Source organism: Lepus europaeus, chromosome 1 (assembly GCF_033115175.1).
Source record: "Lepus europaeus isolate LE1 chromosome 1, mLepTim1.pri, whole genome shotgun sequence".
In the NCBI taxonomy this organism is placed as follows: Eukaryota; Metazoa; Chordata; class Mammalia; order Lagomorpha; family Leporidae; genus Lepus; species Lepus europaeus.
The window spans coordinates 42,905,315-42,922,189 of NC_084827.1; the positions used below are offsets into that span (position 1 = coordinate 42,905,315).

Sequence of the window (16,875 nt, forward strand, 5' to 3'; positions counted from 1 at the left end):
CTGGTCTGGCCATTCTCCTATGGAGGCCCATCAGAGTGGTCTCCAGATTTGGGCTGATGAAAACTGCTACTGTGAGCACTTTTGTATTGTACACATATTTTTATTGGCATATGTTTTTATGTCTCTTGGATAAATACTTAGGAGTGGAATTCTAATCAATAGGATATGTGTGTTTAATATTATAAGACACAACCAGATCTGTTTCCAAATTTTGCCGTTTTACTCTTCTACTGCCAATGTGTGAGAGCCGAGGTTGTTCCACATTCTTAACAACATTTGGTGCTGTCAGTCTTTTGAATTTTTGTTGTTTTGGTGAGTGCATAATGGTATCTCATTGTGGTGTTTGTGAGCATTCCCTGATGACTAATGGTGTTCAGTACTTTCCATTTGCTTATTGGCTGTTCAGAGGCCACTCTTGTGAAATATCTGTTAGAAATCTTTGTCCACTTTTTATGGGATGGCTTATGCTTTTGTCATTGAGTTGCAGAAGTTCTTTATATGAAGATACTTCAAAGAGTTTGTGTAAAAAATGGAATTAAAAGTTAGTTCAGTTTGGGGCTGGTGCTGCGGCATAGTGGTTAAAGCTGCCTTTTGAGCCGGCACCGTGGCTCAATTGGCTAATCCTCCACCTTGCGGCGCCGGCACACTGGTTCTAGCCCCGGTAAGGGCACCGAATTCTGTCCCGGTCGCCCCTCTTCCAGGCCAGCTCTCTGCTGTGGCCAGGGAGTGCAGTGGAGGATGGCCCAAGTGCTTGGGCCCTGCACCCGCATGGGAGACCAGGAGAAGCACCTGGCTCCTGGCTTCAGATCAGCGCGGTGCGCCGGCTGCAGCGGCCATTGGAGGGTGAACCAACAGCAAAAAGGAAGACCTTTCTCTCTGTCTCTCTCTCTCACTGTCCACTCTGCCTGTCAAAAAAAAAAAAAACAAAACAAAAAGCTGCCTTCTGTAACGCTGGCATCCGACATGGGTGCCGGTTCAAGTATTGGCTGCTCCTTTTCCCATCCAGCTCTCTGCTATGGCCTGGGAAACCAATAGAAGATGGCCCAAGTCCTTGGGTCCCTGTGCCTGTGTGGGAGACCCAGAAGAAGCTCCTGGCTCTTGGCTTCGGATGGGTCCAGCTTCAGCCCGAGGAGTGAATCAGTGGATGAATGACCTCCCCCCGAGCCCCACCTCTGTCTGTCTGTAACTCTGCCTTTCAAATAAATTGTAAATCTTAAAAATATTTGAAAAAATACTTATTTTTCAAAAAGTTCAGTTTTGGAGCAAAAAAAATTTGAAATCCATGCATGATTTTTTTATAATATGCAGTTTCCGTGAACTTTTTGAAGACACCTCCCCTCCATCTATCCTAGACACTAGTCTCTTGTCATGTTTGTGAATCCATTTCTTCTTTGATTTCATCCATTTTGGCTTTCATTCTGTAGCATAACTGAACCTGTATCAAGCTTTGTCTACATAGCTTCTCTAAGGAGCCATATAAGGCTGTGAAATAAATACCTGCTGGGTGGTATCCTTTCTTGCCATGGCAAGCCAATAGTGGAGGACCAGAAAACTATATTGAGTTTCAGGCCCTGGGCTTGTTATTTGCCTTTAGCAATATTTATTTTCAGGATAGAAAGTAGAGCTTACTTTCTTAGTGCAGTTGAGAAGTAGCTTCTTGGGGCCAGCACTGTGAGGTAGTAGGCTAAGCTTCTGCCTACAGCGCTGGCATTCCATGTGCATGCCTGTTTGTGTCCTGGCTGCTCCACTTTCAGTCTAGCTCTCTGCTATGGCCTGGGAAAGCAGTGGAAGATGGCTCAAGTGCTTGGGCCCCTGCACCCATGTGGGAGATCCAGAAGAAGCTTCTGGCTCCTGGCTTTGGATTAGCTCAGCTCTAGCGGTTGCAGCCATTTGGGGAGTGAACCAACAGATGGAAGGTCTTTCTCTTTGTCTCTCCCTCTCAGTTTGTAACTATGCCTCAAATAAATCAATAAAAAAATTTTTTAAAAAAAGCTTCCCCTAGGAGTCTTTCTATTAATAAAATAATGCAAAAATGAAACAAATCCAAGCATAATTGTGAAAAAGAGAAAAAGTTTTTAAAAAATGTAATGTTAAACAATACATAGTTGGGGAAAAAAGCAGTTAGTGCTATTATGATTAGTGGCAATAATAGCTCTCTTTGCCGCATCTACTGCGAGAATGAAGACCATTCTCAACAATCAGACTGTCGGCATTTCAGAAGGTTTTTGACATCATCTGTAAGGGCGCACAGTTATCGTGAAGGGTTCCAGATGAACCATACAGAGGGACGTCAGCCAGATCAACGTAGAACTCAGCCTCCTTGGAAAGAAAAAGAAGAGACTCCAGGTTGACAAATGGTAGGGAAATAGAAAGGAACTGGCAATCATTTGCACCACCTGCAGTCACGGACAGACTATGATCAAAGGGGTTACATTGGGCTTCTGTTACAAAACGAGATCTGTGTCACTCCCTTCCCCATAAACTTCACTGTTGAGGAGAATAGGTCTCTCATTGAAATCTGAAATTTTGGGGTGAATACTATATTCAAAGGGTTCAGATGAGGCCAGGTGTTATATTTTCAATATCTCAAGCCCAGAAAGATAAATTAGTCCTTGAAAGCAATAACATTGAACCTGTTTCAAATTCAGCTGCTTTGACTCAGCGGGCAAGGAGAGTTAAAAACAAGGATATCAGGGGCTGGTGCTGTAGTGCAGAGGGTTAAGCTGTTGCCTGCAACGCCAGCATCCTATATGGGTGCTGGTTCAAGTCCCGGTTGCTCCACTTCTTATCCAGCTCTCTGCTTATGGCCTAGGAAAGCAACAGAGGATGGCCCAAGTGCCTGGGCCCCTGCATCCACATGGGAGACCCAGAAGAAGCGCCTGGCTCCTGGCTTCGGCCTGACCCAGCCCTGATGGTTGCAGCCATTTGGGGAATGAGAGCGCTTTCTCTCTCTCTCTGTAATCTAACTCTGATTTTCAGGTAAATAAATGAATCTTAAAAAACAAACAAAGATATCAGAAGATTTTTGGATGGTGTCTATGTCCCTGAAAAAGGAACAGTTCAGCAGGCTCATGAATAAGATCTAAAAGTTGTCCAGCTACAAGAACAAGAACCTGAATTATGTCTTATAGTATTTTAGTAATGCAATAAAAGGTCTATTGAATTGAAAAAAAAGTGGTAGTGATAAAATTGATGGTTTCAGCATCTATTTGTGAAGCCATCATTTTTTCCCTAAAATACTCTCACATTTTTAAGCTTTATGATCAAGAAATTAAAGAGTTTTCTTCTTCTCTAAAAGAGAATTAACACTGCAATTAGTGGAACTGTTATGGGAAGTTATCACATTCAGGGTTTGGTTTTTACAGCCAAATTTAAAATTCAGGAGAGTTGAAGTATTTTTGCATCATTCAGTATAGCATTGTTTCTAATACAAATACTGGTCACAATTCAAGCAACTACCTTTAGGGGACCCATTCAAATAAACTAAATTTCAGCTCTTCATTGGAATACTCTTCCTAGTTTGCCTCCTCCCGGTGAATATTTCTCTTAGGTTGCGCCACCATTTTCCTTCATGACTTCATAACCACAGGCTTTTACAGATGGAAAGATCTCTGGGGTCATCTGGGTCTATCCCCTCATTATATAGAAGAAGGCACAAACTCAGAGATTCAGTAATATACTCCAAATAGAGTCGTAGAACACACAATCGAAGGAGTGAGGATTACACACAGATCTTCTAATTGAATAAATGTTTGGTTTTGTGTGTTTTTCCTCTGTTGTCAAGCCTACTTGATTTATGCTTTAAGATGACAATTGCATTTATCCCTTCCTTGCTTTTGAGGTGGCAACGGTCTCTAATTATATCAAAACCGGATTACCACAGCATCCTCTTGGCTCATCATCCAGCCTAATCTTTTCCCTTCAGGTCCATCCTGCACTCTTTTGTGTTATCATTTTTCCTAATATAGACTTTCTATTAGGCATTCTTTTACTGCAGAAGCGTCAGTGTTTGTCATTATCATGGATCCATTGTCATGAATCTCCTTACTCGGATCCCATCCTGTCTTTTCATCCTTATTTCCCACTCTCCTGACCTACACTTGCTCTTCAGAGTGGGGCCCCCTATCCTCAGGCCACATGTGAATTCCTGCTGTGGTCTCTCTGTTGGTTCTTTATTCTGGTATCCCTCTCCGTGTAGACCTCATAGCTCATAGTTCAAAATCCAGCTCAGGCTTTACCTTCTCCATGAAACAATTTGTGGCTTTTTTTTTAAACTCCTCACCTATGAATATAAATTGCAATATCCCACTTAACAACTTACATATACCATCACCCCTATAATAGAGAAAATTCCAAATCTTGGTGGCTAACCACCATACAAATTATACTTGCTGCTCAGTGACGATAGTGTGTATGGTATTGGTGTACTGGTGGTGGTGGTATAGGGAGGTCGGGAGGATGCTGTGCTTTTTTGCAATCTTTTAGGGACCCAGGGTGAGGGAAGCTCTGTTGTCTTATTTTTATTTTTTAATTTTTTTGACAGGCAGAGTTAGATGGTGAGAGAGACAGAGAGGAAGATCTTTCTTCCATTGGTTCACCCCTCAAATGACCGCTACGGCCAGTGTGCTGCACCGATCCGAAGCCAGGAGCTAGGTGCTTCCTCCTGGTCTCCCATGTGGGTTCTGCTTTCTTTAGCACAAAGCTTCTAGAGTTGTCCAGGGTGCAGGCATCCAACTGGAAGCTGGAGAAAGAATGGAGAAGGCATGCCTGCCTCTTAGCCACTTCTGTTCAGAAGTGATGTGGCTTAATACCTTTGTCAGAACTAGGCACAGGGCTCCACCTGGTGCTGGGAAAAGCACCCCCTGGCTGGATGTCTGCAACCTTGGAACTGCTCTGCTCCATGGAAGGGAAGCACGAATCTAGGGAGCAGCTGTCTTTGTTACAGTGTTATCCTGTACTGATTTCCGGTCCCTTAATACATGCTGCCCTGGTGTGCCCATCTGGATTTCCCACTGTAACTAAAAGTCCACAGATGCAGCCAGAGTCTGGCATTTAGCACCTGCTTCTCGGGCTTTTGTTAAGTAACAGGATAATTTAATAATAGTTTTTAAAGTTCTTAATTCCTAAGTTAGAGGAAGAAAGGGAAACAGAAAGTAACAAATCCCTAAGGGTTCCGTCTTTGCCTTTTTTTAAGAGCTCATTTGCAATGCATTCTTCACTTCAGGCACAGAAATGAAATTTGGTGGGATTATCTTCAATTTCAGAATGATAATATTATTTTTTTAAAATTAATTTATTTGCAGGGCAGAGTTACAGAGAGGCAGAGGGAGAGAGATAGAGGGGGAGAGAGAGAGAGAGAGAGAGAGAGAGAGAGAGAGAGGTCTTCCATTCACTGGTTCACTCCCCAGTGGCTGCAATAGCCAGAGCTGAGCCGAACCAAAGTCAGGAGCCAGCAGCTTCTTCCAGGTCTCCTGCATGGGCGCAGGGCCCCAAGTGCTTGGGCCATCTTCTGCTGCGTTCCCAGGCCATAGCAGAGAGCTGGATCAGAAGAAGAGCAGCTGAGACTCAAACCAGCCCCCATAAGGGATGCCAGCATTGCAGGCAGCGGCTTTACCCACTATGCCACAGTTCTGGCCCCTATAATATTCTTTTCTGCTTCCATAAGAATAATTTTAAGTTGGTGAATTTTGTTTCCCTTTCTCTTACTACATTATTTATTAAATAAACATTAACACATAGGAAATCCCATGCATACATCAGCTGGCTTTGACAATAATTAACTCGTGATCAGTCTTGTTTCATTTATACTGCTACCTTCCCACATAAAAGTTTTTGACGCTAAGCATAAGATCCTATTATTTCATATATAGATGTGTCTGTGTCTGTATTGCTAATACATAAGGCCCAACCCCTCTTCCCTACAATAGTATATCTCACTTAAAAATAACACTAATTCCTTAATATCGACACTTTTGTCCAGATAGAATTCAAATTTCCTCCTTGTTAAACAATTGGTTTGTTTAAACTGAGATCCAGAAAGGTCTAAGTGATCTTACCACACAGACACAAAATAAACAGAGGGTGGGAGAAATCTCCTGGAGGTGATAGAAATGTGTATGTCAGTGATGGTGGTGATGAGCTCAGGGACACAGACTAATTCCCAAGTTCATCAAGTTGAATGCATTCATATGTATGCATTTGGTACGCCAATCATACTTCAATAAAGTGGCTTAAAAAAAAAACAAAAAAAACTCCACTATTAAGAAACTTAAATAGATCCAAACAAGGTCCACACAATACACAGTACATTTTTAATATACTTTGTCACTATTTTTAAAATTAGTTTTTCCCCACCTTTATTATCTTTGGAACATTTTTTGTTGATGATACCAGAACATGTGCCTTGTGTTGCTTTTCATATTCTGAATTTGGCTGATTTCATTTTTATGATTGTTTAACAGTTCAGTGTACCTCTGCCCCTAGCTTTTGCTGCACACTGGAGTTAGGTGGTTGTGATTCAGGTTTGATATTTTCCATCAAGGATGTACCTTTGTTGCATACCTCCATCGGAAGGTGTAGAATGTTTATTTTTCTTCTTTTCTTTGATTTGATTGTTTCCTTTCCTGTTCTCTGTCTTCTAAGTCTGATATTCTCTCTTCTGCTTCGCCCATTCTGTTTTTAAGACTCTCTAATGTGTTTGTCATTTGATCTATTGAATTCTTCATTTCATTATGATTTCTCGTCACTATCACCATTTCTTGTTCCACTAGTTGTTTCATTTCATTTTGATTCCTCCTTAATATTTCATTTTCATGAGAGAGATTTTCTATCTTGTCCATTAAGGATTTCTGTAGTTCAAGAATTTGTTTTTGAGAACTTCTTAATGTTCTTATCAATTTTTTGAGATCTGCTTCTTGCATTTCTTCAATCTCCTCATCTTCATAATCTTGAATTGACATTTGTCAGCTGAGGGTGAGTGTTCTGTCTAGCTATTAAGACACTTCATCTCACGTTGGTGTGCCTGGGTTTGCTACCTCTCTTTGGGTCTTGACTCCAGCTTTCTACTAATGCAAACCCTGCGAGGCAGCAGTGATGGCGCAAGTGCTTGGGCCCTTCCATCCACATGGGAGACCTGGATGGAGTTCCTGACTCCTGGCTTTGTTCGCCTGGCAAGTAAACCAGCAGATGGACTTTCTCTCCCTTTATCTCTGTCTCTGTCTCTGTCACTCTGCCTTTCAAATAAATAAATAAATATTTTTTAAAAAAAGGAGTTTTCACCTTGATGCATCCCTTATAAAGTTTTCCCTCCGTGTTTCACCTGCTGATCTTGGTTGCCATTGATGATCACATCTTGGTTCATTGCTTCCTTGGTCACATCTGTCTCTCTCTTTTTTTAATAAAGATTTATTTTATTTATTTGAAAGATAGAGGTACAGAGAGAGGTAGAGACAGAGAGAGAGGTATTCCATTTGCTGGTTCACTCCCCAGATGGCCTCAGTGGCCGGAGCTGTGCTGCTCCGAAGCCAGGAGCCAGGAGTTTCTTCTGGGTCTCCCACGCAGGTGCAGGGGCCCAAGGATTTGGGCCATCTTCTTTTGCTTTCCCAGGCCACAGCAGAGAGCTGGATTGGAAGAGGAGCAGCCAGGACTAGAACTGGTGCCATATGGGATGCCTGTGCTTCAGGCCAGGGCTTTAACCTGCTGTGCTGCAGCACCGGCCCCTCTCTTTAAAAAAAAAAAAAAGATTCATTTTTTACTTCCCAGATGGCTGCAACAGCCAGGGCAGAGGCAGGCCAAATAGGTACTCTTTGGCCCCCACAAAACACCTTACAAGTAAACTGACTCTGAGACCTTAGGCAAGCACCCTAATATTGCAATGACAGTAGTAGCTACCTTTAGGGTTGTTATGAAAATTAAACAAGTTAGGGGCCGGAACTGTGATGTAGTGGGCTAAGCCTCCGCCTGTGACACTGGTGTCCCACATGGGTACCGGTTCGTGTCCTGGCTGCTCCTCTTCCAGTCCAGCTCTCTGCTGTGGCCTGGGAAAGCAGTGGAGGATGGCCCAAGTGCTTGGGCCCCTGCACCCTAGTGGGAGACCTGGAAGAAGCACCTGGCTCCTGGCTTTAGATCAGCCCAGCTCTGACCACTGCAGCCATTTGGGGCGTGAACTAGCAGATAGAAGACCTTTCTCTGTCTTTCCCTCTGTTTGTAACTCTACCTCTCAAATAAATAAATAAAATCTTTTAAAAAATTAAACAAGTTAAATACATACAAATTGTTTAGAATACTGCTGCCATTGCTAGCATTGTTGTATTGCTATCACTACAATTTCTTTCAGCTTTAGCCTTGATGTTGTAGTTTTATTTTATTTTTTCTGGTGTTTGAGGTAATTAACAGCAATAATTTAATTACTATGTTTTATATAATTTCAGTCTCTGACCCTCAGTCAAAACCCTGATTAGTTTACATGTGCTATGAACTTAACCTCTGCTGTCATTTACTACGAAATACTATTTAAATACTCTGCTTTAAAAATACTGTACTTTAAATTATTTTTTTAAATTTATTTTTATTTATTTGAAAGAGAGACCAAGATACACACAGAAGGAGAGGGAGAGGGAATAGAGGGAGGGAGAGGGAGAAAGAGGAACTCTCACACTATGTGCTGGTTCACTCCCCAAATGCCCAGAACAGTTGGGGCTGGGCCAGGATAAAGCCAGGAGCCCAGATCTCAACAATCTAGGTCTCCTACGTGGAGTGACAAGAATCCAATCACTTGAGCCATCACCTGCTGCCTCCTAGGGTGCTGGAATTAGAAGTAAAACTGGGACTGGAACCTAGGCACTTGATATGGGAGTCTTAAGTGGCATTATAACCATTGTGCCAAAAGCTTGCTTTATTTTCTTTGTTTATAGATCAATTAAGAATCATTTTTACTACACACCCCTAAAGATATTTAGCTTACTCTTTAAGCTACCTATACCCTTACCTTTATGAGGAAAAAAAAGCAATATATTTTGTAGGATAGGCTTTTAATTATTTATTTTATTTATTTATTTATTTTTTGACAGGCAGAGTGGACAGTGAGAGAGAGAGAGACAGAGAGAAAGGTCTTCCTTTGCTGTTGGTTCACCCTCCAATGGCCACTGCGGCCAGTGCACCACGCTGATCCGAAGCCAGGAGCCAGGTGCTTCTCCTGGTCTTCCATGGGGTGCAGGGCCCAAGCACTTGGGCCATCCTCCACTGCACTCCTTGGCCACAGCAGAGAGCTGGCCTGGAAGAGGGGCAACCGGGACAGAATCCAGCACCCCGAGCGGGACTAGAACCTGGTGTGCCGGCGCCGCAAGGCAGAGGATTAGCCTATTGAGCTGCGGCGCTGGCCTAATTATTTATTAATTAATTTATTTTTTTGCCTAGAAACTTTTTATTTAAGGTATACAAACTTCATGCATCTCATATATACAGATTCAGGAACACAGTGATTCTTCTCACCCTACCCTCCTTCCCACCTGTACTCCTACCCTTCTTTCTCCTTCCTTTCCTATTCATATTATTATTTTTTAAATAAATCTATTTTCAATTAACTTTATACACATAAGGTTAACCCTACACTAAGTAAAGAGTTCAACAAGTAGTATGAAGAAGAAAAAAAAAAAAACTGTTCCTCAACAGTCCAGACAAGGGCTATTCAAAATCATCACTTCTCAAAGTGTTAATTTCACTTCTGTAGATTACCTTTTAGGTATTCTATTGGTTACCATAGAGGAAAGGCTTTTTAAATGTCTGAGAATGAACTTCAATGGGATCTTTGAATATTGGACCTTAAAGGACCTTGGAGAGCAGCCTTCATACTTCATCTATAGGTCAAGAAAGTGAGAACTAACCAGGTTCAATGTCTTGTCTAACTTTGCATGACCAACGAATGGCCCAGCTAGGACTGGTAACAGATCTGACATTGGAACCAGCCCTGGTTCCCAACTTCTTTCCATGACACTGCACAATGTTGAGCTATTTTAAGTGTTCCTCTGTCAATTCTCACCCTACTCTTAAAGCTGACAGTGTCACTGTTGGAGTTAAAAGTCAGAAATTTGGGGCTAGGCTGTGGCACAGTGGGTGAAGCCACGATTTGGTATGCCCATATCCCAGATGGGAGTACCAGTACAAGTCCTGGTCCTGGCTACTATGCTTCTGCTCCAGGTCCCTGCTAATGTACCTGATGGCCAAAGTACTTGAGTCCCTGCCATCCATATGGGAGACCTGGATGGGGTTCTTGGCTCCTGGCTTCAACCTGGCCCAGCCTCTTCTGTTGCAGGTCTTTGGGTGGAGTGAACCAGCAGATGGAAGCGCGCTCTCTCTCTCTCTCTCTCTGCCTTTCAAATAAATAAATTTTTTTTAAAGTGAGTGACATGAATGGCATGCTTGAAGACACACAAATGTCCATGAAATCAGCAAAGTGGAGCCCAAGAACTGGTGACAGGCAGTGGGTGTGTGCAGGACTGGCTGCTTGTGTGACTATGCTGTAACTCTTTCAAATCAATCAATCAATAAATCTTTAAAGAAATTCTTACAAAAATAGTTGTTTGCCATATATCTACTCTGTCAGACTCAATTCCTAGAAATGGAATTTGTTAGGTTACATATTTAAGGTTTGTAAAATACCACCAAAAGGCTGCAGTTGTACTAATTTTTTTAAAAATTTTTTAAATTTTTAAATTTTTATTTGAAAGATAGAGTTATAGACAGTGAGAGAGAGAGAGAGAGACAGAGAGAAAGGTCTTTCTTCCATTGGTTCACTCCCCTAATGGCCACTACGGTCGGCACTGCGCCGATCTGAAGCCAGGAGCCGGGTGCTTCCTCCCAGTCTCCCATGTGGGTGCAGGGACCCAAGCACTTGGACCATCCTCCACTGCCCTCCTGGGCCACAGCAGAGAGTTGGACTGGAAGAGGAGCAGCCAAGACTAGTACCCGGTGCCCCAACCGGGACTAGAACCTGGGGTGCTGGCGCCACAGGCAGAGGATTAGCCAAGTGAGCCACGGCGCCAGCCGGTTGTACTAATTTTTAATACATTTCATGAGGATATCCAATTCCCTGTGCCCTGTACTTCGTATTATGATTTTTAAACCATAGCTAACTTGATAGACTAAAAAACAAATCAAAAAACAAACAAACAAAAAAATCACTTGCTGGGTTGGGCATTTGGCGCAGTGTTTAGGACAGGGGTTGGGACACCTGCATTGATTTCACAATGTCCAGCTCTGCATCAGCTCCAGGTTCCTGCTAATGTGCACCCTAGGAGGGAGTGGTGATGGCTCAAGTAATCGGGCCTCCGCATCCACTTGGGAGACCCGGAGGAAGCTCTGGGCTCCTGGCTTCTGCCTGGCCCAGCCCTGACCATTGCAGCCATTTGAGGAGTGACCCAGCGGATGGAAAATCTCTCTCTCTGTCCTCCTCTCTCTAAAACAAGCATCATCTTTTTTGGTTTCTTTCATTTTTGAATCAGGCCCCACTCCCACAAACTGCGATTATGTCTCCTCAATCTCTGTCTTTTCTCTCTCAATTGACTTGGTAAAAAAAACAGATGTTGGAGCTGTGGCTTTCCCCGCAGTCTGGGCTTGCAGCTTTCATGTCTGTGGTGTGGCTACAGGGCAGCTTTAAAGATGATAGATGTCCATGCCTGCTATTGTCAGGTTTCACCCAATTTGGCTGGTGCTCACTGGGTGCTGGACATACCAGCTGGAAGTCAGGAAGAGCCAGGATTTCTCATGGGTCCTGGCTGGCGGGCTGCCAGGCTGCCAGCGCCCTGTGGCTGGGTAGGCATGTTGTCAGCATGAGCAGCCGCTGTCAGGCCAAGGAAGTTTGTCTCTGGTACCCCAGTCTTCCTGTTCTCTAATCTAAACTGGACTTCTTGCTCTATCTTTGCAGAACATCCTCTACGTTCCCTTTGCAGCAGTCATGAGAATGTGTAGCTGCCGCAGACCTCGACATTGTAAAGTCCAAAAAGTCAGGCATGCATGAAGTCACTTTGTTTCACGGAACAGCACAAACCATGGCTTTCAGCTAAGAATAGCGGAGCATACATTTGACGGTTTGTGATCATCACTTCCAGATGGAATCTTCTCTCATGACTAAGCATGCAGTCAAGTTCAATGCTTCAGGGGCTGGCGCTATGGCACAGTGGGTAAAGCTGCCACCTGCAGTGCTGGCAGCCCATATGGGCGCTAGTTTGAGTCCTGGCTGCTCTACTTCCAATCCAGCTCTGTGCTATGGCCTGGGAAAGCAGTGGAAGATGGCCCAAGTCCTTGGGCTCCTGCTCCCACGTGGGAGCCCTGGAAGAAGCTCCTGGCTCCTGGCATCAGATCCATGCAGTTCCAGCTGTTGCAGCCATTTGGGGAGTGAACCAGCGGGTGGAAGACCTCTCTTTCTTTCTCTGCCTCTCTGTAACTATGCCTTTTAAATAAATAAATAAATCCTAAAAAAGAAAAAAAAAAGAGTTCAACGCTTCATTTCTCTCTTCTCCCTGGAGACAGCTAAGTTCCTATGTTGGGGTCAGCCCTAATGTGCGCTGTTCTTTATTTGGTCCCCACCTTTCACAGAGGTGGGACTATTTCTTTATTTCATAGGCGTGTTGTAGATATACAGTGGGTAGTCCTATGAATAGGAAAGGCAGAGTCAGAGGTGGCAGGTGTAGGGTAGAGGTGCCGAGAGATAGCCCGGTCCTGCTGGAGAAAATCGTGCTATCTGGATGTGCTCAGGTGCATCTCAAGCTGGGCACCGCAGCCAGCCCACAGGACATCTGTCCAGGAAGTCGGAGGGCATTCTGACGGCCAGCTGAGCACAGACAGCGTTACGGAGGCCTGCACATTCTGATACTGGGCGGCCAGATGGTCTAGAGGTCCTGAGCCTCGGGGCCTAGCAAGGTTCAGAGTGGTGGCAGGAGAGACTGAATGTGTGGCTGGGAAAGGATTGGGGTTAGCAGCAATGGCAGGGGCCAGGGACCCCAGCCTCGAGTACCAAATACCAGCTGTGATAGACTGCAGCTCGGCCGCGGCATGCATGTGGCCCTCCAAGGAGCATGCAGGCACACGGGTTCTAGTCCCGGTCGGGGCACCGATCCTGTCCCGGTTGCCCCTCTTCCAGGCCAGCTCTCTGCTGTGGCCAGGGAGTGCAGTGGAGGATGGCCCAAGTTCTTGGGCCCTGCACCCCATGGGAGACCAGGAGAAGCACCTGGCTCCTGCCATCGGATCAGCGCGGTGAGCCAGCCGCAGCGCGCCTACCGCGGCGGCCATTGGAGGGTGAACCAACGGCAAAAGGAAGACCTTTCTCTCTGTCTCTCTCTCACTGTCCACTCTGCCTGTCAAAAATTAAAAAAAAAAAAAAATTTAAAAAAGACAACCACACTACGGAAGTCCTGAGGCTCTGTGCCGCTGGAGGGTAGGGAAGCCTTCCTGGGAGAATCTGGTCATCCTCATGAAAAAGGGAAACCAAAGATGGGGGAGGGGAACTTGGAATCCAAATCAGTTTTATACTGAAAGAGACTGGTTTGCCTCAGTGGCAAGGTGGGGTTGATTTCACTCCCATCAGCAGAAAGGGGGTGCAGGAGTTAAGCTGAATTTCATCAGATAAGGTAAAGGCATCCTCCAGTATATCTGGGTTCTGGCTATGAGTTTTAAACCAAACACACAACTCACATTTATGTATTTTAGACCTCTGTTCCTTTCATTGTAAGTTTCCTGCGGGCACAGACTATCCTTTTATTTTTCTGTCTTCTTAGCACCTACACCAGTGCTTGGATCCTAATATAGGGGTGAGGAATATCTGGCTTCAAATCGTTTGGTCTGGCCCTGCCAGGGCAATTGCAGGGAGGACTCAAAATTCAATAAACCTGTACAAGGCTAGTTTTTAAGTTGATAATTTTGTATGGCCTGCAAATGATGTGTAAATGATATCCAAATGGCCCTTGGTTAAAAAAAAAAAAAAAAAGTTCTCTACTTCTGCCCTAACAGATCCTTGAGAAGAATTTGTCAAAGGAATGTCAGACCCACACATCAGGGTCCCTTCCACAGTCTTTGAAATAGAGCAAGTACATTATACCATTTGCTCTCCGCCTTCCTGGGGAAATGTTTATTTCTCTGGGCATAGAGTAGCTTGCTGTTGAAAGCCAATTGTGGCTCCGAGGATGGTAACTCTGCCTTCCTTGCTTGTGTGGGAGGAGACAAGACACTGAAGACTTGGGGCTGAGGTTGTGGTGTAGCCAGTTAAAGCCACAGCCTGCGGCGCTGGCCTCCTGGATGAGCACCAGTTTAAATCCTGGTTGCTCAGCTACTAATCCAGTTCCCTACTAATGCACCTTGGAAAGCAGCGGAGGATGGCCCAACTCTTTGGGACCCAGCATCCACATGGGAGACCCAGAAGAAGCTCTTGGCTTCAACTTGGCCCAGCCTGGGGTCATTGTGCCATTTGCCAAGTGAACCATGAATGGAAGATCTCTATCTCTCCTCTTTCTATAACTCTGCCTTTCAAATAAATAAATAAATCTTTTTTTTTTAAACAAAAGAAACTAAAGACTCAGTGTTTGCCTTCCCTGACCCTGTTCTATGCCCAAAGGGCATGCTGGCTGAACATCAGTGGTCACAGATCAAAACAACCACTGTGGCTAAGCTGCTACCAACACAGTCCCAGTTCCTTCCCTATTTCCAGTTCTTCTTGTCCCTGTCTCTCTCAGATGCCTAGTATCCACATTGTTTTCACTCTCTTCCCCTTTCTCTGTGCCACTGTCCAACCTGCTCTTCCAGAGTCAGGCCCTACTCCCTGCCTAGGATTGACTGTCTCACGCTCCAGCAGCCAGCTCACCTGGTTGTAGATATAGAGTGGGTAGTCCTATAAGAAAGGGCAGAATGTTCTAGAACTCAAGGCCAGGAAGTGGCCATGCATCCAGGATGCTGTCATTTCAGTGAGTGTCCTCTTCTTCTTTTTATTTATTTATTTATTTTTATTTTTATTTTTGACAGGCAGAGTGAGAGAGAGAGACAGAGAGAAAGGTCTTCCTTCCATTGGTTCACCCTCCAATGGCCGCTGCGGCCGGCGCATCTCGCCGTTCCAAAGCCAGGAGCCAGGTGCTTCTCCTGGTCTCCCATGCGGGTGCAGGGCCCAAGGACTTGGGCCATCCTCCACTGCCTTCCCGGGCCATAGCAGAGAGCTGGCCTGGAAGAGAGGCAACCGGGATAGAATCCGGCGCCCCAACTGGGACTAGAACCTGGTGTGCCGGCGCCGCAAGGCGGAGGATTAGCCTGTTAAGCCACGGCGCTGGCCATCCTCTTCTTCTTAAACAAATAAAAACAAGGGGCCAGCACTGTGGTGCAGTGGGTTAACGCCCTGGCCTGAAGCGCCAGCATCCCATGTGGGGTGCCAGTTTGAGATCCGGCTGCTCCACTTCTGATCCAGCTTTCTGCTATGGCCTGGGAAAGCAGTAAAAGATGGCCCAAGTCCTTGTGCCCCTGCACTCGGAGGGAGACCCAGAAGAAGCTCCTGGCTCCTGGCTTCTGATCAGCGCAGCTCCAGCCTTTGCGGCCAGTTGGATGGAAGACCCCTCTCTTTCTCTCTCTGCCTGTCCTCTCTCTGCGTCACTCTGACTTTTGAATAAATAAATCTTTTTAAAGAAAGGTGTTTTATACACTATGTCAAAATGCAATTTAACATCAGTCACCTTTAAATCATCCATTTATATTCAACCTCATTTACAAAAGTTTTTTATTTACTTTTTATTTTTATATTATTTTATTATTATTTTTTAACAGGCTTAATTCACTTTATTTTTTGGCTGTAAAAATTCATGTGGTAGCCACAGCTGGAACCTGGGTCATCTGCATAGACACTCATGTGTGAGTCGTTACAGGATGGCCCTGGAACTCCTGATAGGGAGACTTGGTGAACACAGTCTCTCTCCGGAGGTTGGGGATCAGAGAGCTGTAGGCCTCAGAGATGACATCAAAGGTGGCCTTGGCAAAGTTGCCCAGGGTGGCTGTGTAGCCTTTAGTTGAAATGTAACAGTCATCAATGCCAGCCATCAGCAGCAGCTTCTTGGAGATGCGGCCGAGATGATGCCTGTGCCTCTGGGAGTGGGAATGAGGTATACCAACACAGAGCCACAGTGTCTGGTCACCTCACAAGGGAGGGGGTGGGGGTTACCTATCTTGTTCTAGTAGCTTCTCCTCATGGGCACGGTGGAGAGCTTAGCAAGAATGATGACCCCTCGGATGGCCATGGCTGCCTCCTTGAAGCACTTCACACCAAGGATGACATGGTCATTGTAGTCCCCATGGCAACAAATACCTTGAACCTGGTCCGCTGGTCAGCCCACGTCTGCTTCTGCACTGGCACTGTCTTCATAATCTCATCCTAGAGGGATGCCCCCAGGAACCAGGGAAAAGTCAGACTCCGTGATGGGAGGGAGAAGAGAGAGATCAACTTCAGGGAGCTGACCAGGCAGCCCAGCTTGGTGACAGGGAGTTACTCCTTGTCCTCAGCCTGGCTCTCAAAAGTGCCATGATAGGTGCCACTGCTGAAGCCCCTGCAAAAGCCACCACGGCCTACCATTCCAGCGCTCTCCTGTTGCACCAGTGTCATCTGCCATTTGGTGTTCTCTTGGAGAAGCTGTTAAAGTATTTTTTTTTTTTTTTGACAGGCAGAGTGGATAGTGAGAGAGAGAGACAGAGAGAAAGGTCTTCCTTTTTGCCATTGGTTCACCCTCCAATGGCCGCCGCGGCCGGCACACCACGCTGATCCGATGGCAGGAGCCAGGTGCTTCTCCTGGTCTCCCATGGGGTGCAGGGCCCAAGCACTTGGAGCATCCTCCACTCTCCCGGGCCACAGCAGAGAGC

At 45.3% G+C, this 16,875-nt stretch overlaps 2 pseudogenes; one reads left to right on the forward strand and one right to left on the reverse strand.

Moving 5' to 3' along the window:
• Positions 1–2,178: 2,178 nt before the first annotated feature.
• LOC133765178 (large ribosomal subunit protein uL6-like) lies at positions 2,179–3,079 on the forward strand (annotated as a pseudogene).
• A 12,746-nt stretch (positions 3,080–15,825) lies between these two features.
• LOC133765182 (small ribosomal subunit protein uS5-like) lies at positions 15,826–16,628 on the reverse strand (annotated as a pseudogene).
• Positions 16,629–16,875: the final 247 nt, after the last annotated feature.